Here is a 27,243-nt window from a genome sequence, read left to right as displayed (position 1 = left end):
TCTGATTCCCAGAGCTTCTGCCAGGCTTTTTATGACCTTAGATGTAAAATGAGTTCCCTGATCTGAATCTATGGAATCAGGGATTCCATATCTGGGAATTCCTTCCTCTAATAATCTCCGTGCTACTGTTTGAGCTGTAGCCCTAGGGCTAGGGAATGCCTCCACCCAATGTGTTAATTGGTCTACTATCACTAGCAGATATCTATATCTACCTATTTTTGGTAACTCTGTGAAATCCACTTGTATTCTCCCAAAGGGGCGATATGCTAAAGGACGTCCCCCTAATGCATTGTGTTTGACCTTTGATTTATTAATTTTCTGGCATACCAAGCAACTCTGAACCTCCTGCTTGGCTAACTCAAAGATACCTTTGCATCCAAAGAATTTCAGAAATTGTTCTGCTAAAGCTTGAGTTCCCCAATGAGTTTGTGCATGTAATCTTTTTAATATGATCCTGGCATAAGCCTTTGGAATCAATTCCCGACCGTCAGTCAATTTCCATTTCCCATTTATTAAATTTCCCCCCATTTTCTTGAAATCCTCAATCTCTTTTTCTGTGGGATGAGGAGAAACTTCTCCAAGATTTTCTGTCCTGCTTTCCAGGGTGTCCAGGGTTAGGAGAGCTGCTTTCCTGGCTTCCTGATCAGCCAGATTATTCCCACGTATTCTGAACTGTAGTCCAGCCTGGTGACTCTTTACATATACCACTGCAATAGCTTTTGGTTCCCTTACTGCCTTGAGAATTTGCCTTATTAGATCCTCATGTATTAACCCTTTTCCCCTAGTGTTCACCAGTCCTCTTTCCTCCCAGATTTTCCAAAGGTATGCACTACCCCAAAAGCATACTTTGAGTCAGTAAAAATAGTCCCTATTTTTCCTTTAAGTCCTTTGAGAGCTTGCAACACAGCATACGATTCACATGCCTGAGCTGACCATGAAGTGCCCAAGGGGCCTGATTTTATCACTTCCCCAGTTTTCCCATCTATAATTGCATATCCTGATTTTCTTTTCCCTTCTATAACCCTGGCTGACCCATCTACAAACCATTTTTCCCCTTCTTCGAGCTCCTCGTCCTCCAGATCTTCCCTAATCTTTGTTTGTAATTCTACTAGGTCTATACAATTGTGTATAGGCTCAGATGAAGCTTCCCCAAACAGGAACCCAGCAGGATTACTTGCCTGTGTTGTCCTTAATTCTAATTCTGGAGCATGAAGGAGAATGGCCTCATACTTCAACAGTCTGGCATCCGTGAGCCATTTCTCAGCTTTTTGTTGTAAAATTGTTCTTACGTTATGTGGAGTATAAACTGTGATGGGAGCCCCAAAAGTAATCTTTTTGGCTTCTTCTACCAATAAGGCAACTGCTACTATTGCCTGTAAACATGTAGGCCACCCCCTGCTTACAGGGTCCAATAGTTTGGAAAGGTAACCTACAGGCTTCCTATCCCCAGCCCATTCTTGTGTCAACACCCCATGTGCTGTGTGGTTTCCTACATTTACAAATAATTGGAACTTCTTATTTATATCAGGGAGGTTTAATACTGGGGCAGTCACCAAAGCACCCTTTAATTGCTCTAATTCCTTATCATCCTGTTCTGTCCATTTGATCTTTTCTGCAGTTAATTTTTCATACAAAAATTTAGCTTTTTCACTATATCCTTCTATCCACTGTCTACAATAACCTAGCAGCCCCAATAGCTGACGTACTTGTCTTTTGGTTTTAGGGGGGGGCAGTTCTATGATTCCAGCTACCCTTGCAGGGTCCAATTTCTTTTTCCCTTTTACTAACCAATGCCCTAAGTATTTCACCCCAGATTCTGTGAACTGTAACTTTTGTTTTGCTACCTTTAATCCCTTTTCCCCTAAAAAGTTTAACAAATCAATAGTGCATTCTCTTACACCTTCCTCTGTTTCACCAGCCACCAATAGATCATCTACATATTGTAAGATCTTGGTCCCTTTCCTAGGGGAGAACTGACTTAGCAACTTTTCTAATGCTTGTCCAAATAAATTTGGGGAGTCCATGAATCCTTGGGGAAGTGAGGCCCACCTTAACTGTTGTTTCCGGTTAGTGTCTGGATCCTCCCATTGGAATGCAAAAAAATCCCTGCTGCCTTCAGCTAAAGGGCAGGTCCAAAATGCATCCTTTAGGTCTATAACACTGTACCAAGTATCCTTCGGGGAGATCCTATTCAGAAGGGTGTAGGGGTTAGCCACCACAGGGAACCGAGTTCTTGTTCTTTCATTTATGGCTCTTAAATCTTGCACTAACCTATAATTCCCATCTCCCTTTTTAACAGCCAGTATTGGGGTATTGTGTCTGGACATACACGGCTCCAATATGCCCTTTTTGATCAAATCCTCTATTATAGGTTTCAGCCCCCGCCTCCCTTCTAAAGGGATTGGGTACTGCCTGATCCTTATGGGATCCTCAGGCTTCTCAATCTCAATTGATATAGGTTCCATAGCCAATTTTCCGGCTTCCTTCCCTGTATGCCATACCTTGGGATTAATTTTGTCCTCATCTTCACAGGTTAGTTTGTATATGCTAACCGTAATCTGTGAATTCCTTATGATGAGGTTGATCCCCAGTGCAACCATCAAATCCCTACCCAGCAGGTTGTAATCAGCCTCTTCTATTAACAACATATCTCCCAAACAAATTTTATTCTCCGATTCTATTTCCACGTTCTTAACTATGGGTACCTTGAATGGCTCCCCTTTAGCTCCTATAACTACCATAGAATCTTTACTTACTCGGCATCCCGGGGGCAACTGTTTGAATGTACTTTTCTCAGCCCCTGAATCTACCAAAAAATCCATTTTTGTTCCCTGGGGTCCTATTTTTAATGTTATCAAGGGCTCTCCTGATGTTATGGACCCCAAAAGATAGAGCCCCCGACTTCCCTAGTCCTCCCGAAACATCTTCTCATCTCTTATCTTCTTTGGACAATCCTTTTTCATATGTCCCTTCTTTTTGCAATAGAAACATTCCATTCCTTCCACCCATTTTCCTGAAGTCCCCTTTTGCGGGCGCGTGGCTCCCCTCGGAGGTGCTTTCCTTAAGGGTTTCTCCGAAGCTTGTGGGCGTTCCTGTTTCTGGGCTTCCCTTACTGCAGCCACTAACACCCTAGCCTGTATTTTCTGTTTTTCCTCATCCCTTCTCATGTAGACCTTCTGGGCTTCCCGCAGTAATTCCTGCAATCCCTTCTCCTGCCACCCCTCAATCTTTTCCAGCTTTTTCCTGATGTCCTCCCATGATTTTGCTACAAACTGGGTTTTCAATAGTACCTCCCCCACGGGAGAATCAGGGTCTGTCCCAGAGTATATCTGGAGGCTTTTTCTCAACCTTTCCAACCATTCAGTGGGAGTCTCATCTTTCCCTTGACATTCCCCAAAGACCTTGCTCAGATTTTGTCCCCGGGGCACGGCCTCTCTAATTCCCTGTATGATGATGTTCCTCATATCAATCATACTTCTCCTACCCTCCTCAGTTTGAGCATTCCATCGGGGATCTTGGCTTGGCCATTTCTGATCTCCAGGAGTGCTCTGAGGGTTCCTCCGTTCCCATTCCCGTATCCCTGCTTGTCTGATCATTTCCCTTTCCTCCGTATTGAACAAGGATCTGAGAATAGCTGTGAGATCTTCATACGAATAGATGCTAGTTCCCAAGAACTCGTCTAGCCTTTCGGAGACCCCTAAAGGGTCATCCATAAGCTTTCCCATCTCCTTCTTAAAGGCTCTCACATCACTGGTATTAATCGGGATGTTTACGTACCCGATAATTCCTGGAGCAGTGGGAATTTCCCTTAAGGGGAAAAGATTTGCTCTTTCACCCTCCCCTTCACTCTCCGTCTCATTCATCCTCTTTAGCTGTCTCCTAGTCCTCCTAGCGGGAGGTGAGTGTTTTGCTTCTGCCCAACCCTGCTGTGTGTTTGCAGGAGAATTAAAGAAAGCCGCCAGATCTAGATCAGGCAACAGGTCATCCCTTGTTGGTGCAGGGGTGTTTGTACTTTGTGTCCCCCCCTCCCAGTGGCTGAGTGGCTTGTACAGGTTCTAGCGGGGGAGGGAGCCTGACCGGTGGGACCGGAGCCACTGTCTGTGACTCCAACGGAGGGGCAGAGGGGAGAGACGGGGATATAGGGATCCTCCGTCCCAGAGGGGGTCCCAATCTCCCCGGGTTTTGTGGATTGTTTTGCTCAGGGAGGGGAGGGGGTGAGGGTACTATGTAAGGTGGAGGCAAGTTGTCTAAAGGCTCCCACTTATCCCCGGAAACATCGGCAGGGTCCTTTATCCTTATGGGTAGTAATTTTGCATCAATTCTACCCCAGACCCCAGCATATTCCCGTTCTTCCGCAGTTCCCTTTTCTCCGACATAACGTACCAGTGCCTTACATATCCATTCTTCAAATGTTCCAAACACGGGCCAAATTACGTGATCCCGTATTTCTACCCCACCCCATACTTCTATGCAAAAATGCACCATCCGTTTCTTGGATTTTCTCTCCCTTATGGGGCATTCTTCCCAATGTTCTAACATCCATCCCAGCGGGCTCTCAACTGGGATTTCAGGGATTCCTTTACCGGTTCCCCGCTTTGGTTTCCTAAGATTCCTTTTGCTAGCTTTGCTTTTTGTCTGTCCCATGGTGTGAGTTTACCAGATACTAGCCCTTTGTGGGTGATCGCTCCCCCCCCGGGTTTCTTCTGGTGTGTGCGAGCTCTCTTCTCCTTACTTCCTTCCCGGACCGTCCCTGGTCCAAGGCTGGAAGGTTTACCAGTCCCCGGAACTCTTGTAAGGACGTAACCTTCCCTCCCAGCCTTCCTGTGACCGACCCCCCTTTCCGAAAACTCCCCGAGTTTTCAGGGCTTAACGTGTGAGGTGCGTTTTACCCCCGAAACTTTCGCTTCCCCCGCAACCGACCACGCCCCTCGCGGGACTATGGAACTGCGATTTTGGGGTCCCACTCGCTTCGTGATAAAATCACGTCTCACTCACACGCTCGGTCACTCCCCACTCAACCACGCAATACTTACGATCCTTTTCCTGCGTGGATTCTTCGTGCACGTAGATTTTTATGAGTAGATTTCTTCGCCGCGGCTCCGGAGGTTCTGCTTCCAAAGAAAAACCTCCCCGAGTTCCCCGAGAGCTCTGACCTCGCCTATCTCCCTTTTAAATGTGGCTTTTGCCGTTTTGTTCGTCGTGTGGTTGATCGGTTCCTCCCGGATACCCCAGTTCTGCCAGGCCGCTGAATTCAGCAGTGCGCCTCCTGGTCAGAGACGGGGGTCCCTCGGGGGTCCCGGTATCACTCCAATCACGTCGGGGTCACCAGAATTGTTATAAATAAGATCGACCAAATTCAAAGTATCAAAATTTAGAATTTTATTGTGAGACAAAATATCAGTCTCGGAAAGCCACAATTTAAAAGGACAGCACCGAGCCCGGGATCGATGCCGGGTGAACACGGATAACAAGCTCTGTCAGCCTGGTATCCCCCCCAAGTTCACAATTTCTGGTCTCCGGCCACCCCTTTTTATACACAAGATCGCGGAGTGAAGTCCGAAATTCTGACGTTATCCTCTCCGAGGCGTCTTCATTAATTATTCAAGTCCTGGTATCGGAGGTCTGAATAGACCGGTAGGGTGAAACAATGCCGTTGATGGCCGAGCCCGGGTGTGTCGTGTATATGTTAATTTCGGCGGAGACGAGTAGAGATATCCATCTGAAGTGATTATCTTGGTCTCCGGACTTGTATCTTCTTTTTCCGTTGTCTTTTGTATCCTTTCAGGGATTCCCGGCAGCGATAGTTTCTAGGCCCCCTCTCTGGTAATTCAAACAAGCTCTTTCTGTGTCCCTCCCACACCTTTTCAGGCTAGGGATATTTTGTATTTTGTTGAATCCCCCGTCTTCCCAAATTAACCCACAAAATGCTAAAACAAAACCTAACTTCTAACATGCTACTTTATACAGGACTTATAATCATACATTCAGTATTACAATTTATATTCTATTAACATGAAGTAACTTCAGAGCAGATGTTACATTCCTTTTTGACGACCTGTAGCCAAAGCATGTTTGTGTCTCTCTCCTGGTAGTTAATGCATGTTTGTGTCTCCCTCCTGGTAATTCTTAATCATGTTATGTCTCGTGCTTCCCCCTCCCTTGTCCTTTCAAGCGAGAGGAATTCCTGCACTCTCTTCTGAGTTGCTTAACTCTGAGTTAACTCAGAGTTTGTTGGATTAAAATAAAACCTTACATTTATTTAGATGATATTAAATTTTATCTATCAACACGAATTAACTTTAGGACATATATCACACTAATTTTAACCTCTCTTACTACGAAGATAAACTCATCCTGCTTCAAGGGCAGTTTTGAAAATGGTTCAATTATGTGGAAAGAGATTTCTGATCCGTAGCACCCCTTCTGAATCCTTTGTACGATACAGAGGCATTGGTCACAATCTCAGTAGCTGAGCTGTTGCCAAGGGGAAAATTATGGGTAGATAATGATTCAGTACAGCCATAGATTGCATACTGCCTTGCAAAAGTCATATACTGACTTGGCAAAAGTCATTGTGAGAAGACAAAACAAGAAATGAAACTCAACATGTGGTTAGTATTAGTTGTGTTCTGGCTTCTCTTAGACAGTGGAAGATGTCCTGTTAATAAGATCAAAAACATTACAGAAATATCCACATTTATTTATTTATTTATTTATTTATTTATTTATTTATTGCAAAAATGTCATTAGACCAGAAAGAAGAAGGGGCTTTTGAGGGGGGTGGGGGGTGGGGGATTAGTTCTGGTTTGGTTTGGAGGGGAGGGCTGTTGTTTGGGTTTTGTTATTGTTGTTGTTTGTTTGTTTGTTCTTTTTTTTTGTGTTTTAGGGGATTTTGGTTATTTTGTTTGGTTTGGTTTTGGGGTTAATTTTTCGGTTTTCTTATTTTCTCCTTTTTAAATTTTCATAATTAAAACATCATTTGCTTTCATTTGTGTTTCTCTCTCACCTACATTGTCATTGAATTTATTGTTGCTGTGGTCTTCAGATTTGTTTTTACAAAAAACACTTTTGGTAGTTCACACAAAGAAAGTACCAAGACCATGTATTGCATTATTAAAGAATTTTGTCTGAGAGGAAAAGAAGGTATTATAATGCCTGTTCTACTACAGGGTAGTTTATCAAGAAAATTGGTAGAGCATACAAGAGCCTGAACAATTTTATTACTCTTTGAAATTAGCTATGCTTTGGCAAGAGTTTGGACAGATGTTTTTTCACCCATCCTATATTTTTTTGTGGAAAAGTCTTGATGTGTATGGAGATCATATTTACATATTTATGATGGTTTATGCCAAGAAGTAAAAAGTTCCTTTTGTTACATCTGCCCTTGTCTTCCAACACATATGTTCTGTCCTTCAGCTGCATTAATAACCTTCCTACTGTAAATTCCCTAATGGGTAGAATGGTATTTAGCTCTCTTCTAAGATCCTCAAGTGAATAATGTCTTCCAAAACCAAAATCGACAAGACTTCTGAAGACACGAGTTGAGTAAATATGTAAAGTCTTGATAAGATTCCTGATTTTGCATAAAGTAAGGGTATATTTAAGGACAGTCTTTGAAATCCATTGGAGTTGGCAGGTCATTCAGCTAATTTGGACTCTGAAGTCAGTAAATATTTTGCTGGAATTTTAATATCTTGTCTACCTTTTTGTGAATTATTTACTGAGTGTTACAGTTCCTGCTGCTTCTGCTCCCCTGAACTGGTTAGAAAGGAAAATAAAACCTGGAATCCTGCAGAAAGTGTTCTGTTTCTTGTAACAGTAACTGTTCAGTTGAATAATTGTCTCTTTTTCACAAATGAATCCTATTCTTTCTACATGATTATATGGCAGTGCCTAATGAAACAGAGTAAGGAATGTACTGACAAAGGTTTAGAGGAGAAAAATAATTTGAACCATATTTTGTTTTGAAAATAAAGGAGCATTTGAAGTGTATCAGTAGGAACAGGCAAGAGAGGAGAATAGTACTGGAGGAAAGTGAATAGCTGAAAAGTTATCGGTAAGTGTTAACACTAAACTTGTTCTTACCTTAGCTGGATTCTTATTCTTTTTTTTACTACTGTGTTTGGAATTGCCTTTACTGCTTGACATTAATATGTCTCTACTGTATTTTTGTTATCTATTTCTATTGAGTACTGCAGGATTAATGGTACAGAGACCTTTAGTGAAACTACCTGTTAGAATCCTAAAAGGAGTCCAACATTTCACAGCTCATCACTTAAAATTCCTGTCTTGCCATATTAATGAGTCTCAGGCAGCAGTAATGCACTTGGAGGACATGGGTCTCAAAAGCCCAAGTGCAGCATAAAGGAAATGGACATTCATTTGAGTCTTAGAGCCCCATGGGACCCTACAGGTATAAACTTAGCTATAAATTGACAAGTAACCTTGCTTGTCCTCAGGCTGTCTGAAATCTATGAGAAGAGAAGTGTGTAGTGTTTTGAGGGAAAAAACAAAACCAAAACAAACAAAAAACCCCCACCACTCTACTGGATTGTCATTTGTTTAAAATCCAGATGTGGGACTGTGTTCTGTGTGCATACTTTGTCTTGCTATGGAATGTTAGATGAATTTAAGCCCACTGGCTATAGATATTCATAGCAAGTCAACCACGCTTGTGCATTATTCAATATTGACCAATACATATTAAACAGTTATCACTGTGGGGTTTTTTTAGAGGAAGATTAATAGATAACTATGCAAAACCTTTGTCTGAATATTAGTGAATTAAGATGTTCTAACTGTTTTGTTTTCCTGCAGAATACAAGGAGTCTGAAAGTCTATCACTGTCTCTTTTGGAAAACAGGGAAAAAAAGCACTTAGCAGACTGAGGGATTTGTCTTGGGTACTCAGATAAGTACTATAGTATAACCCTCAATTACCCTACAAACGTTGACAAGCTTCTTCCTAAAGATTAAACCATTGTTTAGCAGTCACGCAGTACTGAATTAACAAGGACCATCCAGAAAGAAAAGTCTTTTCAAAGCTAATGCTGCAAGATCAAAATGTATTGCTTCCTTTTTTAAAAAATTTTTGTTTTTCTCTGATGATTTTCGGTGCTTTTGTCCTCTGCCAGAAGCAAATCAGAAGCTATTCCAATTGAGAGTAAGTCTGGTGGCATATCAATAGAGAACAAAAGCACAAGAGGTTTCAGGTAAAAGTAGGTTGTTCCCATTCAGATAATTATCACTGATTGGAGTGGGATACTGTTCCATTGACTTTTTCCTGAGTTTTGGGAAAGTCACTTCCTTATTATCATGAATTACAGATCTGATTACACTTAACTTCCTTTTTAGAGACTTAGAGATTGGTCAAGAGAAAGTGCCATGTGGCTGGAGTTTTTTTAGATTATTTATTTAGATTTATTTTTAGATTATAACCTTAAACATCCTTTAAAATAGTTTCATTTTGTACGTAACTTGTTGCAAAGCATTGGTAGAATTTTATGGAAATGGTCGCAGAATTTTACCTAGAATTTAATACAGTTGGTATATATGATTGCAGAAATAAGTAGATGATTGTTTTTTTCTGTCGCCCTTTTCCCTTGAAAGATCAGTTGAATTGGTAAACCAAGTAACAAGGAAACCAGGATCAACATCTGTAGAGATCCTGTACATTACAGCTGGATCTCTAACAATGAGACTTCTGAAAGTTCTCTTTCATATTCTACTTAAGGCACTGATTTGCAACTTGATTGTCTTAAATTTGGTTCTGCTACACACATCTTGTATGAGTTTTGACAAATTCTTTGGTTAAACTTTGCATGTGTTACATGGTTTGCATTTATAAAATCAAGATAAAGATGATTATTGTTCTGTTTGGTGTACAACCCTTGTACTGCAACAGACAATCCCCATAAATAAGATGCATGCTTGTGAAGGACATTCTTCTGAATTGAAATAATTTTTATAAATAATATTATATTGCAAGCAAATATAATAATGAGATTTCAGGAACCAGGTTTCTACCAGATCATCAGGCAAGAGCGATTATAAAATACTTCTTCCTGAAGAGAGCATTCATACCAGAAATAATCTACAGAATTTTCCTGATTTCATAAAGCTTTTCCTTTTCAGAAAGATTTTTTTGTGAAAAGTTTCATTTATTGTATTTTTTCTCTACAGCTTATCTGTCACTAATTGAGATATACAGAGAGAGAGATGTAGAATATCAGTCAAGTTGTTCTGTAACTGGCTCTAGGTTTCTCTGCACTTTACTCAAGGAAAATTTCTCTATGACAATGAATTCTTGAAAGATTTAAATAGAAAACCAAGAATAGTTGTTGAGCAAACATTTTTATATATATATATATATATATATATATATACACACACACACATATATATATATATATATCTCCTGTTGTGAATGCCCCTTAGTCTCTACTAAGTAAGTTAAAAAGCAATGGAGTATCTAGGACTGTTTTCCTAATGTAGTTGTAGGAGATCAGCATAAATGAGCACTATGAATATTCTCTAGGCCAGAATGAAGAAAATCATTACAAAATGTGTGAACTGCTGTCCTTTCCCTCAAAATGCTCCAATGGTTAGAAAAAAATCCACAACTCTGATAGTCTGGATTCCTGGGAAAGACGTATTGAAAGCTAACAATAAAGAAAAAATATAGATGCAGGATAATCTCTGTGTTTCCACATTAGCACTCAACAATAAGGTTGACTAAATAGTGACAAGTAGGGTTTCACTTGCATAACCTAACCCAGTGTTTATTCCAAGGAACCTGTACAATATGTGAAGTGCACCCCATAATGTAAAATACAGAAGATATGTTTATATTGTTCCTTTTGATCCATCAGCTTTATAGTTTCTTTGGCCTTGGTACTGAGATTCTCTTATAAATGGCTGTTATTTAATATACACTAATGCTTTAACTTCCTTTTGCACTGGATAGTTTCAAGTTGATGTAACACTGGTGAAGGTAATAGTGATGTTATCTCTGAGAAAATGGAAAAGCTCAGTAGTAACTCATACACCGAGTCTTACCTTTTTTCTCTGACATTTTGTCCAGCTTGAACTGTGCATGGTAAAATTTGACCAGCAAAAGAAAACACAGATGTGGTAGAAGCCACCTCCAACATTTTGCATACTAGTAGTGAGATTTTGGGGGTTTTCCAATTCAAATGAGGACAGTTACAATTAGTCTTTATTATCCAGAGGGGGGGGGGGGGGGGTGGGAATGGTGAATCATAGCTTCATATCCTAGAGTGTTTGTTATATAATAGATATTAAATTTCATTTATATGCTGTATGCATATGTTTATTATGCTGAAAGCTGATTACCCAATTTCTTTTAAAGTCTTTGAAGGCACTGTGCCAGCCCTTCCTAAAGTTTGCAAACATATTGCTTTTGACAGTCAGGAGAGTTTGAGATTTCTGTATTAATTACTCTGTTTACATAAAAATGAGCTTTATATCATTTGTGTATTCCTATTATATGTATTTTAGAAATTAAAGAGTAATTACAGCAATTGCTTAAACTACATGTGGTGTCTAATTTAATTTAGTAAGATGCAGCTACATAATTTTTCACATCTCATAAAACTAAATATGTGAGACAGTGAAGTAATAATGAAGTGTTGTAACACCATGTAACACATAGAGTTCTAAAAATGTTATTCATTTACTTAATGGTAATTATTCATATAGTTAAGAAATATTGGTGTATTTGTCTCCATATGTAATGTGTAAAGTATGTGAATGATTATTACTTCTCACTTTGTTATTTCATACAAAGAAATGCATGCCACCTTTTTTTATCCTACGTAGGGCATAGATTTTACCAGTTCCAGTCTGGTAATATTCACTCTAGCCTGTGGTAATGCATTTTAGTAAGCCAAAAGGGATGGCCATTTATCAGACTTGACAAGTAGTGGCTGAATAATAACTTTCCTGTAATGCAGACACTTTCCTGAATGTTTAAGTGCTGATGGTTTGAACATTACAGCTCACCAAATTTTAATTGATTTGAGGTTCACTGATTCACTGACCTCTAAGTAAGTGCCAGAATATACTGAGGTTTTATTTTCTTTTAGTTGTCTATCCACATGAATTTACAGTCAAGTATTTGATCCTCTAATATCCTATAGGTACCCCAGAAATGTACATCCTGCTCAAATACGTGAAGTCTTCTCTGCACAAGAGACACACATCCAGAAATACTAGTTTTAGCTGTGTGTGAAGTACAGGAAATGTAAATATTGCTTAGGGAGGGACATAATTGAACAATGAGACATAATGTTTCTCAATACTTGTTTGCATGAATTAGAAGTGTAGGTTTTACAGCTAGACAGTTTCAGAATAAGGATGAGATTATAGAATCTGGCACGTGTTTGAGCTATTTCTGCATAATTATTGCCAAAGTTTGTCTGGCAGTCTGATCAATGTTTTCACTTTCCTCTCATGCTTCATAGCCATAATTCAAGAGTTTGTGAAAGAGTCATGGAAACTTGCAGCTATGTCTTTTAGTTCCTGAATGAAGATGTTTCATTTGTGGTTCTTGCTTTCTGCTTTGCATGCACACAAATTGCCCAAATATTTTGGTTTCTTTCAGCTTCCTGGGGTTTTTTTCCCTCATTTTGACTTCAAGACATGTAGACAGTCCTCCTCTTAACTTCAAGGAGAAATAAGAATAAAAGTTCTTCTGTGCTTTGTGACCAAGTAGGAAGCATTGTAGTGACAAATATTTCCTATTGATCAGAAATACGAGCAAAAAAAGTCTTTTTGTTTGCTTGTTTATTTCAGAGCACTCATTAAAAAATTATGTGCTTTCTTCAAAGGCATCAGTGAAGATTGAAAAAAAATCATAAAATAAATTAATGAATGTATTTATATTTTCTTGTTGTAAATTATTTCCTTTTATGCCATCATTTGTGTGGCAAAGGCATTTTATGTAATATTCTCTGTTTAAATTGCAGTGATCTATCAGGCTTTTTCTGGAGGGTTCTAGACATTGTTCCCTACATGAGACACCTCAAAGTCAGTAATAGCCATTTAGGCAATAAATGAGGAGCCTAAATATTGATGTTTAATTCATCTATGGAGCCAGGTAAAGGAAATATGGTGAAATAAAATCAATTTTGCTTTATATCCTTATTGAAGATATAATATAATAGTTTCAGAAACTGTTAGAAGAAACAGATTCAAACAGGAATAGATAAGAAGTTATATTCATTATATTATGGCTTTCCATAGCTACTTTCTGGAGAACAGAGCAGTCTTGCCTTCCTCTCCAGGTCTTCAAAGGATGACATCTTCAAAGGATGACTATTTATAAAGACAAGCCAGAAAATTACACAGAAAATTCTTATGCTGGTAAGAAATGTTTATAATAGCAGGTACCCCAAATAAAACAAAACAAAACCATGAATTAGACATGTAATTATTCCTGCAGTGTATTAAACTTTTCTTAACTGCATAAAAACTTTGCTTTACTCAACAAAACTGCTTTAGTTATTTGTCTGCTTTGCCAAATACTCATGCTGCTTAGTGAGTTAATGCGTATACCCATGACATTTACCGTAAATGAAGTCAATCACTATAGAATACATATATATATATATATATATATATATATATATACACACACACACACACACACATATATACATACATACACACCTATAATGGAATAGGCAAGCTGTAATAAGTTTGCTACTTCTTTGCCAATTGTATGCATTTCAGACATGAGAAAAAGTCTTTCATATTCTTTTTGTCGTGTGTATTAATATACTTAATATAATTAATATACTTAATATACTTTGGCTTGAATTTTAGTTGATTTTGGCTTTTTTTTTCCTCTTGACAGCACCGGAGTGCTGTGTATGCTGACTTAAACATTGTGTACTAAAATTCACACAGGACTAGAGAAGTTAAATAGTGGACTTCATGATGCAATAAGTCATAGTTGAAGTCTATTTGATATTTACCTACCACTGCAGAAGGGTCCAAGGCAGGCAGTTTCAGCATTTGTTGTCATTCAGCAAGGAGCTCAGGAATTAGTTGAATCTCTGTAATGGCTCACCGTTGGAAGGTAAATAGTAGAATTATTAATATGGTGTTCATTCTTATTAAAGTACTGTACACTGTGTTTTTCACATTTTTATTCACAAAGTATACCAAAGAGAAGAAGAAATAGGTGATGGGAAAAATGCACATTTTATTACAGCTAAAGGATTTTGCTGATATTACAAACTGTTAGTATGCTGGATAAATAAAGTGAAAAAGTCTGTGTATATAACTAAATATGTTTAAAATCTGTTTACAATTCTCTCTTTTAATGCTACGTGATCTGGTCTAATCCTAAAGGCCATTCATTTTATCTAGGTAAATAAAATACATTCAAAATAGAGTAAGATCCAGGGATGTAAACAGGAGTATTTAATAATTTTTTTTTTTTTTTCTTTTTTTTCTTTTTCCTTTCTTGTTTCTTACCCTACAGGAACCAATATAATCTCTTTACACTATAGAGATGTTTAGAATCTAAACTCTATGGGGAAGAGTTTCTGATAAATTCTTCTTTACTCCTAAATTCTACTTTATACTCCTTGTTTTGGACTGTAAAATGGCATACAGGCTAGCTATGTTACAAAGTAATTTTATATCCAGGGTTTGTGCTATTGCATATTGTATTTTAAGCTTTTGTAAGACAGCTGCCAAAATAACACCAAGCTCTGCTGGTAATGGGCTTGAGCATGTGTTTTTATAACTTAGCTGTGATTTTATATTGTATATTTTGGTAGTATCTTAACTTGCAGATATTCTATTCTGCTTTAAACTTGCATATATATGTGTGTATATATGTGCTATATATGTGAACATGTGCCTATATACTCTTATGGATATAAACCAGTTTCCATTATTAGCATGGAGATGTACTGTTATTCATACTGGGACAAATAATCGGTTCCTTAATTGGGAAAATTTCGACAATGAAGTCTGACTTACTGAGACTTTACTCTGAAGATTTCCCTATGTATTTAGAAAAAATATTATTGTACTTTTTAAAGACTCTTGAAAAGGTGTAAAAGTCACTGACCAAACGGTAGAATGGGAAAAATGCTAATGTTGCTGTCTTAGTTTATTTTTTTAAATATATGTGAAATAATTTTCTTCTGTTCTTGAGAAAACAGATTGTCTAAATTTGTTTCATATGCTAGAAGTTCATGAGAGGAATCATGAACATTTTATTTTGAGAAAGATGATGACACCAAATTCAACTTTTCCAACAGGGATGCTATCCTGCTATATTTTTTGAACTGATTTAATGAGCTCCAGCACTATTTTTTGTATGCCAAGTTCAGATTCTGTTTCATATGTGAAAGCTAGCAATGTGTGGTAATGTAACAAATAAAGTTGTAAATAAATTTCATACCCCAGGTTATCTTTTTGGTCATAACAAAATCAAATGCTGCACTAAGAGGAATGTCCAGTCAAATCTTAGCAGTTGGGATGAAAACTTCCCAAGAAGCTCTTCTGTCTGACCTTTCAGAAGGTGGTAGATTTTCTATATCTTTTTATATACCTATAGTCTGTAAGTCAAACTCTTAATAAGTATAAAAAACAAACAAAACAAAACAAAACCCAACAAAAAACAAGGGAGAGTTTAGTCTGCTCTCTGAAAATGAGGTTGGAAGGCTATGATTTCTCTTTTCCAAACTACAACCAGTCCAAAGTTATTTTTCCCTTACTCTTAAGGAATAAAGAAAAAAAAAAAAAAAAAAATCACTAAAATTGAAAGTGGGCACAGTCTCATGCAAATTACATTTCCTGAAGTTTTATGTGTGATAACTTTTCCTCCATAACTAAACCTCATTCCCTGGGTGAATCCTGCCTCATATGTGGTTAAAAAAGAAGAGCAATGAGGTCTCTTCTATCACTGGACTGTGGCAGTGCCTCAGGAAGGTGATCCATGTTCTGATTTGCACTTCTTGCTCATCCTCTGCTGTGCCTTCACACTAAAATGAGGCTACTTACTGCACAGTGTTTTGATTAACCACTTAATTTTGAACACTATTTGAGAATGTTTTTATTCATTTGCAATCTGGTATGCACAGCCTGAGCCACTCCTCTGTTCTATTTCTCCCTCAGAGTATCTTCTAGGGATCAGGCTATTCTTTTCCAAGACACTGCTAGAAGATTTTTCACAGAAAACTGGCTGTGTTAGCTCTGCAGTGTTGTCAAAGATTAGGTCATTGTGAAAAAAAGGGTGTGATTTGAGATCTCACTGAATTGTTTAGATGCTGTTCAGCTTGCTGGGATACTTTTTTAACTCCGGTTTGGAGATTAGATAATTCTACAGATCCATGCATGATCTGGTAACAGTTCTGCTGTTTGTAAACCTCAGCTGTTTGATAATACAGGAACAAAACTCTCTATTAGGAAAATAGCATATTAGATAGCTCCACTCAAGTGGGCTTCTTTGCCCTTTTCCATTTTTAAGTGGAATGACCAGGTAATCTAAACCTCAAACAAACCTCTTCCTAGTCCCCAGTTTTATAAATAAATAGTTAAAGTGTTAGAATTTTACATCCTACATAGACTAAGAGAGATTTGTTTGGGCAATAGTCTGGAAAGAGTCAAAACTTTATGGTTTTTAGCATAAGAATAGAACTAGTCTCCAGGTTTGGGATGAAACCGTTCCACTGATGTTAGTCGTATTAGGCAGCAGTCTCACTCATTCTGTCTTCATCTGAATGTAACACTGAATGACAGCATCCTCAGCTGAGACGGCAGTTTGACTTTGGGTGGGTAGACAATGTATTTTTCTACCAGAATTTTTTCCTTGACGTTCAACTACACCCCCAGAGAGAAATTTTTGAAAAGCAAAGAACAAAACGTAAGGATTCTTGACTGTAGAGGTTAGGTTTGTTTTTATACTCTCAAGATGCTGGGGAGATGCATATGCTTTTAAAAATCATTACTGCTCAGGAGAAAAAGTACTCTTTTCATCTCTTTATGTGAGCTACAATTTTTGGTTTGAGGTGTAGAATTATGAGACTAATAGAGAGAAGGACAAGGTCTGGCATGGGCATTAACGACCATTATTGTCACAGGCTGGCAGATCATAAGAGCTAGAATTATGACTACACAGGAATAATTGTAAAAACTTGGTTGCCTTCTTTCCCCTTTTCCCAAACTAATCACAGAATCTATCTTTGTTGTTGTAATCTGCTTGTAAGAAACACTGCAAAGGCTGAAGCCAGTAAAACAGGAAGCCTTAGTTTATCAATTTGACAAATTTCAGCTGTAGATGTACATGAAAAATTGAACTATAACTACCATGAAATATGTGTAATAATTGACAGTAGCTTCAATAGACTATATAAGCTTGGTTCTCTGGTGAGTACCAGATATGTAAATTGATTAATTGTGGTTGTTTGCTGGCTTGTTTTTTTGACTTAATGAATTAACATTTTTATTTCTATTTATATACCTTTTTTTTTACTATTTTCTTTTTCACATCCTCCTTACTTCCATTAGAGAAGAGCTGAAAGCATTTTAAAAGGGTGCCAAAGGAAACAACAATGAGAAATGTAATTTCTTGTAGATAATTTCTTTTTTGTTGTTTTGTCATTGTTTATCTAGAGATACTAGAAGAAATAAAATTATTTGTCCAAAATATAAAGAACCTGATAAGTATAAAGCATTTAATACAGCAGTTGGGGGGTTGGGACAGGCAGTTAGAAAGGAGGCTTGTCTAATGCAGCAACATTTCAGAATTAGATCAGGAAATCGGATGTCAGATTTTCTACACTTGTCTTTCTCTGAGATATTGGATAAACCGCTTAAACTTGCTTAATTCTGTAAGTTAACAATCTGTTAGTATGAATCAAAATGATACTTTGCTACTTCGCTAGCTATTGAGAGAAGTATGTAATCATTTGAAGTCTTCTGATGTAAGTCTTCCCTCCACCCTCTACTCTTGCCCCCCACAAGTATAGGAAGAGAATCATTCTCTCTCTCGAAAACTGTTAGTGATTATTCTTGGGTTTTTTACATGCCTTAATGAACCCCGATTTACATGAAAGCCTGCTTCTTTTCTTAATTTATATAAATTTAGCCTGTGTTCCAACAAAAGTGCCTTGGCTCTAAAGGCTGGTTATTGGAAACAGTGTTATTCATTCTGTGCATTTCTGCCTTTCACATACTACATAACTAAGGTTATACTGTCTGCACTTTCACATGCTGATGGAAGGCTGAACTGATTTGGTGTATGTCTTGGTTTGAAACACAGGTTCAAACCTAGGGAGGGGCGGGGCCTCTCTAGGAATGGGGAATTCCAATCCCTTCCCTGCAAGTTGTTATAATTTAGGAGATTAAAGGGGCTTTTCAGGCAGGGCTATGAGGAAAAGAATAACAGTTCTTTACTAGTAAGTATAACACGGCAAACAAACAACAACAACTACAGCAATAATAATAAACAGAACCAGGAACCTCGAAGGGCTTTGTTTCACAAAGCCTGGGGCAGTCTGATCTCTTGGGACTCTGAGGGCATCAAGCTGGAACAGTGGAAACTCCTGGGCTGGTGGCTGGATTGGCAGATTGTCCCCAGCAGGCAGGGGGGAATGTCCCGGCAGGCAGGGGGGTGTCCCGGCAAAGTGAGCAGTGCTGAAGAAGCCACGATAGCTGGGCAGGGCTGGCCCAGCTCCAGCAGGGTGAAGGGGGCTCCGAATTTCTGGGCACACAAGCAGATGATGGATGGGGGTAGAATTCCCAGGACCAGACCCTCCGTTAACAGTGGACTCCTCACTCAGCAAGCAGCAGCCCGACTGTGGGTCTTCCAAAATGCTGAGAGCAGGAAGTGAACCCTCAGCTCCCCCAGCCCTGTCCTTTTCCATCCCCCATACTTTGTGTGATCTTCCTCCTCCCTCAGCCACTTCTTTTGTCTGGGTCAAGCACCATCTAAGCACCAGCACTTTGTTTCCTAGTAATTCATGGGGAAAAATTCTTTAAGGCAAAAAGGAACAAAAATAACCCCCAGCAGTGTGGATTAGACATAATTCGAGGGGCTGAACAAGTTCACAAACAGCTTCCAGTTAACAAATAAGCTATTACAAACATGATACCTGGCCTGAAAGCAGATGTTGCTATTGGAAGACAGAGGGGAAACAGAAGTGTGTTTCATTGTGGTTTTTCTCCCTAAATTAATGTGCTTGATGTGCTCTTTGATCTGTTCTGTTAGTTCACTTGGGTATAATGGCCTTCTCTTTATTGCATTCAACAACATGGTAATCTACCAAAGACAGCTAGATGAATATTAAATATTCCATTCCTAACACTGGACTCGGAAGAATTAAAATGGATACAGATTTTATAACTTCTGAAAAGGAAATCAGTATTGCCTTTTTCAGAATCTAGACAGAAGACTAGTCTAATTGGTTAAAAAGAAAGAAAATATTTTGTAGTGACAGCTTACATCCTTACACTCTTTTTTTTTTTTTTTTTTTTTTTTTCTTCTTTTCTTTTCTTTTCACAACTGGGAATTATGAAATGTTGTAGCTCTTGTAAGAATGAATGTAACTTGAGAAATGAGAGCAGCTCTGAAAAATTCCATCTGCAAGATATAGCCTATCAAAGATCACAAAAGTCATGTTCTTGATGGAGGCATCCAAAAAAGTGAAAGAAACGTCTGTTGTATCTCAGACATTGGAGAGGGAAAAAGTTTTAAGCATTTTAAAATTTGATATTAGATAAAATCTTGCATTCTTTATTTAGTGGTTTGGAATTTACTTGAAGTTTACTTGGAATTTTTCAAAAATGAAAACAAGAAGAAAGAACCTCACCTGATATAAACTGGCATGGCTCAACTTAAGCCAAGCAACACAGTATTTGAAGCAGCTGAGGAATTGACTGCTGCTTTCAGAACAGAGGCTGGTCTTTATTCTGCCACTTTATTTATTTATTTATTTATTTAATCTATGCAGACCTATTACCCTCTTTATTGGAACTAGACTGCCTAACTCATTTGTTACCTGAAGTATTTTTTTGTCAAATGGGGGAAAGGGTTCCAATTTTCTGTGCAGATGGCAGAAGTACTATACAGTGGAGTGGAGTGTATCTATTAATCTCATCTAACGAAGCAGACAGTGAAGAGGTTCAGTTCTGTGGCAGCCTAACCATTAACAGCATCCCAAACTTGACTTTATTTCTTTACTTTTTTAGAGAGAAAACACTGGGGTTAAGATTTATTATGTCATTGTCGTCTCTGCCTTTCTCTGTCTCATCTGTATTCTTTACAGAGTCTATAAACATAGGCTGTCAGCAAGCTAAACCTGTCAGAATTCCACTTCCCCCCTCCTCCGTCTGCTACTATGCTGCCCGAGAAACAGCCCCACGCACTGCACCCTCACTGTGATTCTCATGATCACATCTCATTCATCACTGTGACTCCAAACTCAGCTCAACACATTAGAAAAAAAGGTCAGGGATATGAAAGGAAAAGAGAAATAAACAACTGCCCAACGGAAGCGGTTGAGCTACAGGAGACGTGGGAGGTAAGATCGCAGCCAATTTCTCTGCCAGCAGCTGTACTGGGCATAAAGTACTTGCTATACAAGTTCTAAGTGTTTTAAACTGGAGGGTTGTGTAGGGGTTTTCTGCAGCTCTTGGTTTATTCTCCAGCACAGAAGCATAGTGAAAGGATAGAAAACCTTAGTTAAAGGTGGGAAGGTGATAAAACTTTTTACAACTGGAGTAAAGATGACAGATTGGTTGCTGAGTGACTACAAATCTGATAGCATGCAAGATTTGGGCTCAAGAGTTCAATAAGCAGTAACGAAAGGAAAACTTCTGCATTGACTTTCTGAGCCAAACTTTAGGATGCTCTTTTTTTGGGTGAAAGAGAAGTTATTTTGTACGAAAATTCTTTGAAATGAGGTCTGTTTCCTCCTCTGTGTTAGGCTGTCAATCTAGTTAGGTAGAATTTATTTTAAAATTGTTCTGGCTTAGTGCTATCTCTTCTCCATTCTCCTCACTATTATTTTGGTTGTTAATACTGAGCAGGTTTGTTTTCTTGATCGGGAGTTTGGGGGTTTTTTGCCTTTATTCAATTAACTTTTTTCCAATTTCTTGAAACTTCTCATCATAAACAGAAATAGCTGTTAACTCTTTCCTTATTAGCATTTTGCAAATCTATGAAAATATTGTTGTGATATTATTCCAGTAATTTCTTTCTCTCAAATAAATAAAGGGAAAAAAAAGAGAGAGAAACTGCAGAGTCTGACATAAATAACTTGTAAAACTCTGGAAGAGCTTTTTCTCACAGATACTATCAGGAATTTAGTTTATTCTTTTATTTATGTATGCAATAATTGGTAAAGAATTTTATATGGCCCCTGATAGTAGCATATTGCACAGCAAGTGTGATGACGTTGGTCAAATAGTTAAGAATATAAATATCTATACTGAGTAATAATGTGACTGCTTTATGTGAGCACAGATTCTTTTCTCCTAACCTTTTCTTCTAACTTGGCTTAAGTTACAAGCTTGTTTTCATGCTTTATGTGCTATTTAAGGAAAAAAAAAAAAAAAAAAAAAAAAAAGAGTAAATTGATTATTTGATTATTCTTTTTGAGCAAAGAAAAAAATAAAAGGCATGAGGCCCCTAGTGAAACTTTCAGACAAATGATAAAACCAAAAACATTTAATGGTTAGGCAGGGAAAAGGAAATTATAGAGAAAATGGTTTCCATGATGTCCATTAAATGCAATGCTTTGGGTGCAACTTTCAAATCTTTTAGCCATGTGTTTTTGGCTCTTGTAAGGTGAGAAGGAATACTACCTTATATATTTGCTCCATTTTTCATTATTTTTGAAGCATTTGCTATCATGCCAAAGCTGAAGACAAAATGCTGGAGTTTGTGGCTCAAAACTCAACCTTAGAGTCACTCATGGCAAGAATCTAGCAGCATTTGGGGAGAAACTTCTTATAATTCAGAAAAGGAACTTTTGCATTAAAAATAGAATACAGGACTGTAATATCCCTTACTTCTGTGCCAGAATTTGTTTCCTTCAGTAAATATAATCGCTCTCAGTGTCCATTAGGAGGCTCTTTTCTCTATGTTAATCATTCTCCATGGAATGATAGTATGGAAAACCAACAGTTTTGAACATACTGAACATCTTAGCTTTAGTAGGTAGGGGAGGTTAAGATCCCCAAACAGGTAAATGCATTAACACATTGCATGCATAATAATGTAGCAAGTGAAAAAGACAAAAAGCTGAGCACATGGAGTTCGGATATTCAGAAAAAAGTTAAAAGTTCATCTGAGAATGGATTAATTCTAGAGGAATGGGAACTGTGAAGACTAAAATAAATTGTGAAGAATAAGAACTAGGGATGAAAAGATGATATTAGAAAAGAGAAGTAAATTTGAATCTCTACAATTTACTGTATATAAATGCCGCATTGTGATACAGCAGAGTTCTGTACTGACATGGTTTATACTCCAAAATAAGAAAAAACAAAACAAAACAAAACAAAAAACTGCTAGAAATTTCAAACTTGTGAAAAAAGGTGTGAAAAACACCTAGCAGTGCACCTATAAAAGAGGCTATAAGTGCAGAACAATTAAGAAATAAATGTAAGTGGCTCTTCGTGAACTACATTGAACTGCAATAACAGTGCTGGCAGTATGAAAATGATGATCCTACTAAAGGAAAACAAAATAGATAATAAGATTAGAATAATAAAGTAAATTGCGGTAAGAAAATAGAAGTACTTTAGAACTATGAGAAATAGAGACATTTTCTTGGAGTATAGCTTGTAAAAAAAAAAAAAAATAGTGTTTTTATCTACCACATCACTGCAAATAAAATATAGATTGACTGGAGGATAAAAGGAGGAAGAAGAAAAGTCCAGAATCCAGTACTTCCCTCTTTACTGTTATACTAGCTAGTTTATCTTCTGGCGTGAAATGAGATTGCTTCAATTGTCTTGATCAATAGCAGATGAAAATTAGGTGTAAACCTAAGATTACTTTCCACTGGGATATGAAATATTCTTTTATGTTTCTCTATATATAAATACTTTATGTTTCTCTATATATAAATATGTAAATACTTGGCAGATTGAATCTGACAAATACTTAAAATTTGAAGTAATGTCTAAGAGAAATAAATGGTTTCTCCCTTTCTTCTTGAATATAAAGTTTGCATCGCATAATGCACTGCTAGAGAGATGCTGTAGGACTACATTAAGCTGTGAAAAAATGTCTTTATCAAAACCAGCCATTTTAAAATAATAAGACTGAGGACAGAAAGGCAATTTGGAAAGTGAGTACTTTCAAGTGACTAATTCATCTCACCAAGCAAAAATTTGTGTTAGCATTCACCATCTAGTAAATATCATTAATTCTATATGATAGAACTTGCCTACTCTTAGTTGCTTACAGTCAGCAAAACTAGACTTGATTTGCCAGGTTATAGATCAGATTCCTTTAACGCAGATATGTAGGGATTGGGTGTTTTATATTTCTTAAGGAGGATTGGTTTAGTTGCACAGACTTCATTATCCAAGACTTGCAGCTCAGCTGGCTGCAATCAATAATGTGCAGTCCAAGACAGATTTGTAAAATAAACAAGATTATACCTTCATTAATGTCTTCATTGTTACTGATAGAATTCAGGTCTGTATATTGGGTATGACAGTTATAATGTTTTCAGTGAACTCAAGGCAATGTTTGCAACATAAAAGGATCTATCATTCTAAGGATTCACATGAACATTGACCCCTTTTTAATTTTCTGGCAATGTTTACTTCCCCATTGACATGGTCTTAAAAAAACATTACTTACTATATGGAATTAGGAAAAACATTGAAACACATTCAGATTTCAGAAAGTAGCTCTCATTTCTCAGATAGGAACCTCTTTCTGGCAGTTCTAAGTACTCTGTTCATCTATTCAGAACTTTGTGGGGTTTATTAGGACTTCTTGAAAATGTGGAGAGAAGACGGTGTATTTGCATGCTTAAGAAGTGCTTAGTCTTGATTAGTGGTGCATAGGAAATCAAGTAAGATCTTATTTTTACCACAATTTATCCATTTGATGCTTCCTGTAATGCTATTTTATTTAATAGGAATAGTCAAACCACTGAGTATATTTGAACATTGAATATTATTTTTGCTTCTCTTTTTCCCTACAAAATTTTCATGATTCAAAAAGACTTTTCTTGCATGTCTCTGTAATGAAAATCACAGTCCAATATCATCAGGGAATGCATCTTCTGCCTGTGCTGCTTCACTTCTTTTCCTTGCTTCCTCCAGTGAAGGTAAACCAAACATTTAAACATGATTAGCCCATTTCAAACTTCCTGCATGAATATGAACCAAGTTATAGTTTAGGAAAGAATGTGTTCTTCTTTGTAGTTAAATTACTTTTTTTTTTTTTTTTTTTTTAATTAATGTCAATGTTTGAAGTGGTTTAAAGTCATTCAAGAATGACCAGGATACAGTATTGAATGTAGTTTGTTTTCACTTTCTTTCATAGGAGGATATCTAACAGTGCTGGCCATTTTATTTTCTTCTGGATGTAGCCTGTAATTTTTTTTTGCTCAAACACTATATTAAAAAAAAAAAAAAAAAAAAAAAAAAAAAAAAAAAAAAAAAAAAAGGAGGAAGGGACTAATTTTCTAAATAACTCAGGAAACAAAATTAAAGTAGAAGAAAGAATAAGAAACATTTGTTTTTAAAAATAATCAGATAATTTTATGGTTAGTCTTACAAGGATTATGCAAAACAGCTGGAGTTCAAACTACTCTCTACATTGTGTCATATTCATTACTAGTAGTGTATTTAATATGTTCTTGGCATTCTGTTGCCCATTACAATAATGGGATATAATGAGATCTTTTTTATAGTGCCCCAGGTGTAAAAAGTGTATTATTCAGGGTTTCTCAGGCAAGCACTGGAACCTAGTCAGCATTGAGATATGCTTGCTGATAACCAGAGATAATCTGCACCCTTGTGTGTAAGGGTTGTTGTATAAGCCCAGCTGGCAACCAAGCCCTGCACAGCCTCTCACCCACTCTCCCCAGTCAGGCTGGGGAGGACAATGGGAGGGGTAGAAGTGAGAAGACTCTTGGATTGGGGTAAGGACAGTTTAATAGGGAAAGCAAAAGTTGTGCATGCATGCATACCAAAACAAGGAACTCATTTACACAATTCATTCACCACTTCCCATGTGCAGGCAGGTGTTTATCCACCACTAGGAGAGCAGGGTTCTATCACATGTAACAGGGACTTGGGAAGACAAATGCCATCACTGAAAATTCTCTGCTTCCTTCTTCTTCCCCCCCTTCTTCTGAGCATGAAATCCTGAGTGTGATGCCATGTGGTGTGGAATGCCCCCTTGGTCAGCTGGGGTCAGCTGTCCCCTGACAGTTTTTTGTTCAGCTCTAGCCTCCTTGCTGTTGAGGCAGAGTATGAAGCATAAAAAACCTTGATGCTGCACAAGCACAGGTCAGCAAGAAAGAAGCATCCCCATGTTATCAACACTGTTTCCAGCACAAATCTGAGACATAGTCCTGATGCCTTTGGAAGGCTGATCTGGAACAGACTGGACAGAGCTAAAGAATAAAGTAGGTATTTATTGAAATGCCTTTAGGATACACCTTGGGCAGCACAAGAGCTTGGCTAGGGCTACACCTAAGGTGGACTGGAAATGGTCACAAAATGGATGACGGTCACGGGGTCTTACACTTTTATAACTTTTGTCCATTAGCATATGGGGGTATAATTGTCCAATTACAGCTTCAGGTTGTGAGGTCTCATCCTTCTTGTTTTCTCTCTTCAATCCATTGTTGTTTATGCTTTTGGGCCTGAAAGTTGTCCTTGGTCCTCATCAGGAAAAGGATTTATTTTGTCTACCTACTCTGGGAAGGGAGCTTACTAACACTTAATATGAGGCTCAGAACTACACCCCTAGGCAGCACAGAATCTGGAAAACATGAAAGTTAAAACTTAAGGTATCAGTTTATGAAGAAAATTAACTCTGCCCCGGCTGAAACTATCAAGGTAATTTACCTTCTTACAAGGTCCAACTTGCTTACAACAGTCCAGCCATGGGAAACCTTGCGTCATATGCCTTGGAGAAAACAAATGATTAAGTTACTAGAGGGAAATATCCCATCTACTGTATGTTTTTAGCAGCAAATATCCTGAGAAGCATCATGGGCACAACATTTGGAGGCAATTAATATCCTTCCTTTTCCCTTCATGAGGACTTTGAATTTTATGTTATGACAGTTGTATACATAGGAAAGAAAAATATATTCTCATTACCCCTCTCTGCTCAAATAAAACTGAATGTGAATATTAACTCCCCTTCTCCTGTATTTCATAAGAGAGATGAGGAAGAGGTAGATCTAATTCAATGCAGTGGTGTACTGCTAGCTGTGATTTGGACAAGAAATATTGTGTTTTTAATGAAAAAAATCACAAAAACCCTACCCCTGTCAGATCCAAATTAATACAGGTTTTGTTTTAGCTGTGCAGAACAAGAATCTATTCCTGATATATCACGTTGATATGGAACCAACCATTATCATTTCCAGTGCATGTCTAGTGACAAAAAATCTTGAATTTGTAAAACACAATCTCCATTTACAAACCATTTTTGTACTCAGTAAATTCTTTGCCAAGCAACTTCTTTTTCTAAGATACGCTTATTCCCTCAAAGTTAATTCATTATTATTTATGACATAAGGGTTGTAAAATGCCACAATTTTGATATATCAGCCTATTTAAAATACCTTTTTTTCAATCTTTTGGTTGAAGAACCATCCCCAAGCATTCCTAAGCTTTTTTTTTTTTTTTTTTTTTTTTTTTTTTTGGTCTGTCCATCTAAGGCAAATTCAACAAAAACAAATTGTACTCAAATATTACAACATCAGTAGGAGTATTTTCTGATTTTATTTAAATTTTATTTCTACTTAGAGGAGTTTGGGAATCAGCAGGGAAAATTCTCTTACAAGAAATTTCTCCAATTTTGCTTTTTTAATTGTCAGCTATTAATGAAAGTCTAAACCAAGAAACATTAAAGTTAAATCTTAACATATAAGATTCTGTACCATAATATAACTACCTAGAAGACAGTGCTAATTGTTGCTGAAAAAAAGTAATACATTTTCCAAACTGGTGGTTTTTAGCATGTTTTAAAGAAGTTCAATATAGG

The 27,243-nt window shown here is 37.5% G+C and overlaps 1 protein-coding gene across 8 annotated transcripts in view; it reads left to right on the top strand.

Annotated features, from left to right (window-relative positions):
- LOC120758783 (cadherin-12) overlaps nucleotides 1–27,243 on the top strand; it is a 578,611-nt gene that overhangs the window by 243,389 nt on the left and 307,979 nt on the right. The window contains exon 1 of one of the 8 annotated variants that reach the window (XM_058421640.1): nucleotides 13,358–13,385. The exons of 6 other annotated variants lie outside the window; for them this stretch is intronic. The gene's annotated coding sequence lies outside the window, so the exon portion shown is untranslated. Of the gene's footprint in view, nucleotides 1–13,357; nucleotides 13,386–20,496; nucleotides 20,567–27,243 lie in introns of those variants that run through there. One more of the 8 variants, XM_040077451.2, reaches the window with a different exon arrangement.

This window comes from Hirundo rustica, chromosome 1 (assembly GCF_015227805.2).
Source record: "Hirundo rustica isolate bHirRus1 chromosome 1, bHirRus1.pri.v3, whole genome shotgun sequence".
Classification (NCBI taxonomy): Eukaryota; Metazoa; Chordata; class Aves; order Passeriformes; family Hirundinidae; genus Hirundo; species Hirundo rustica.
The sequence above is the reverse complement of the archived record's forward strand: the minus strand, read 5'-3'. Positions and strand labels throughout refer to the sequence as shown.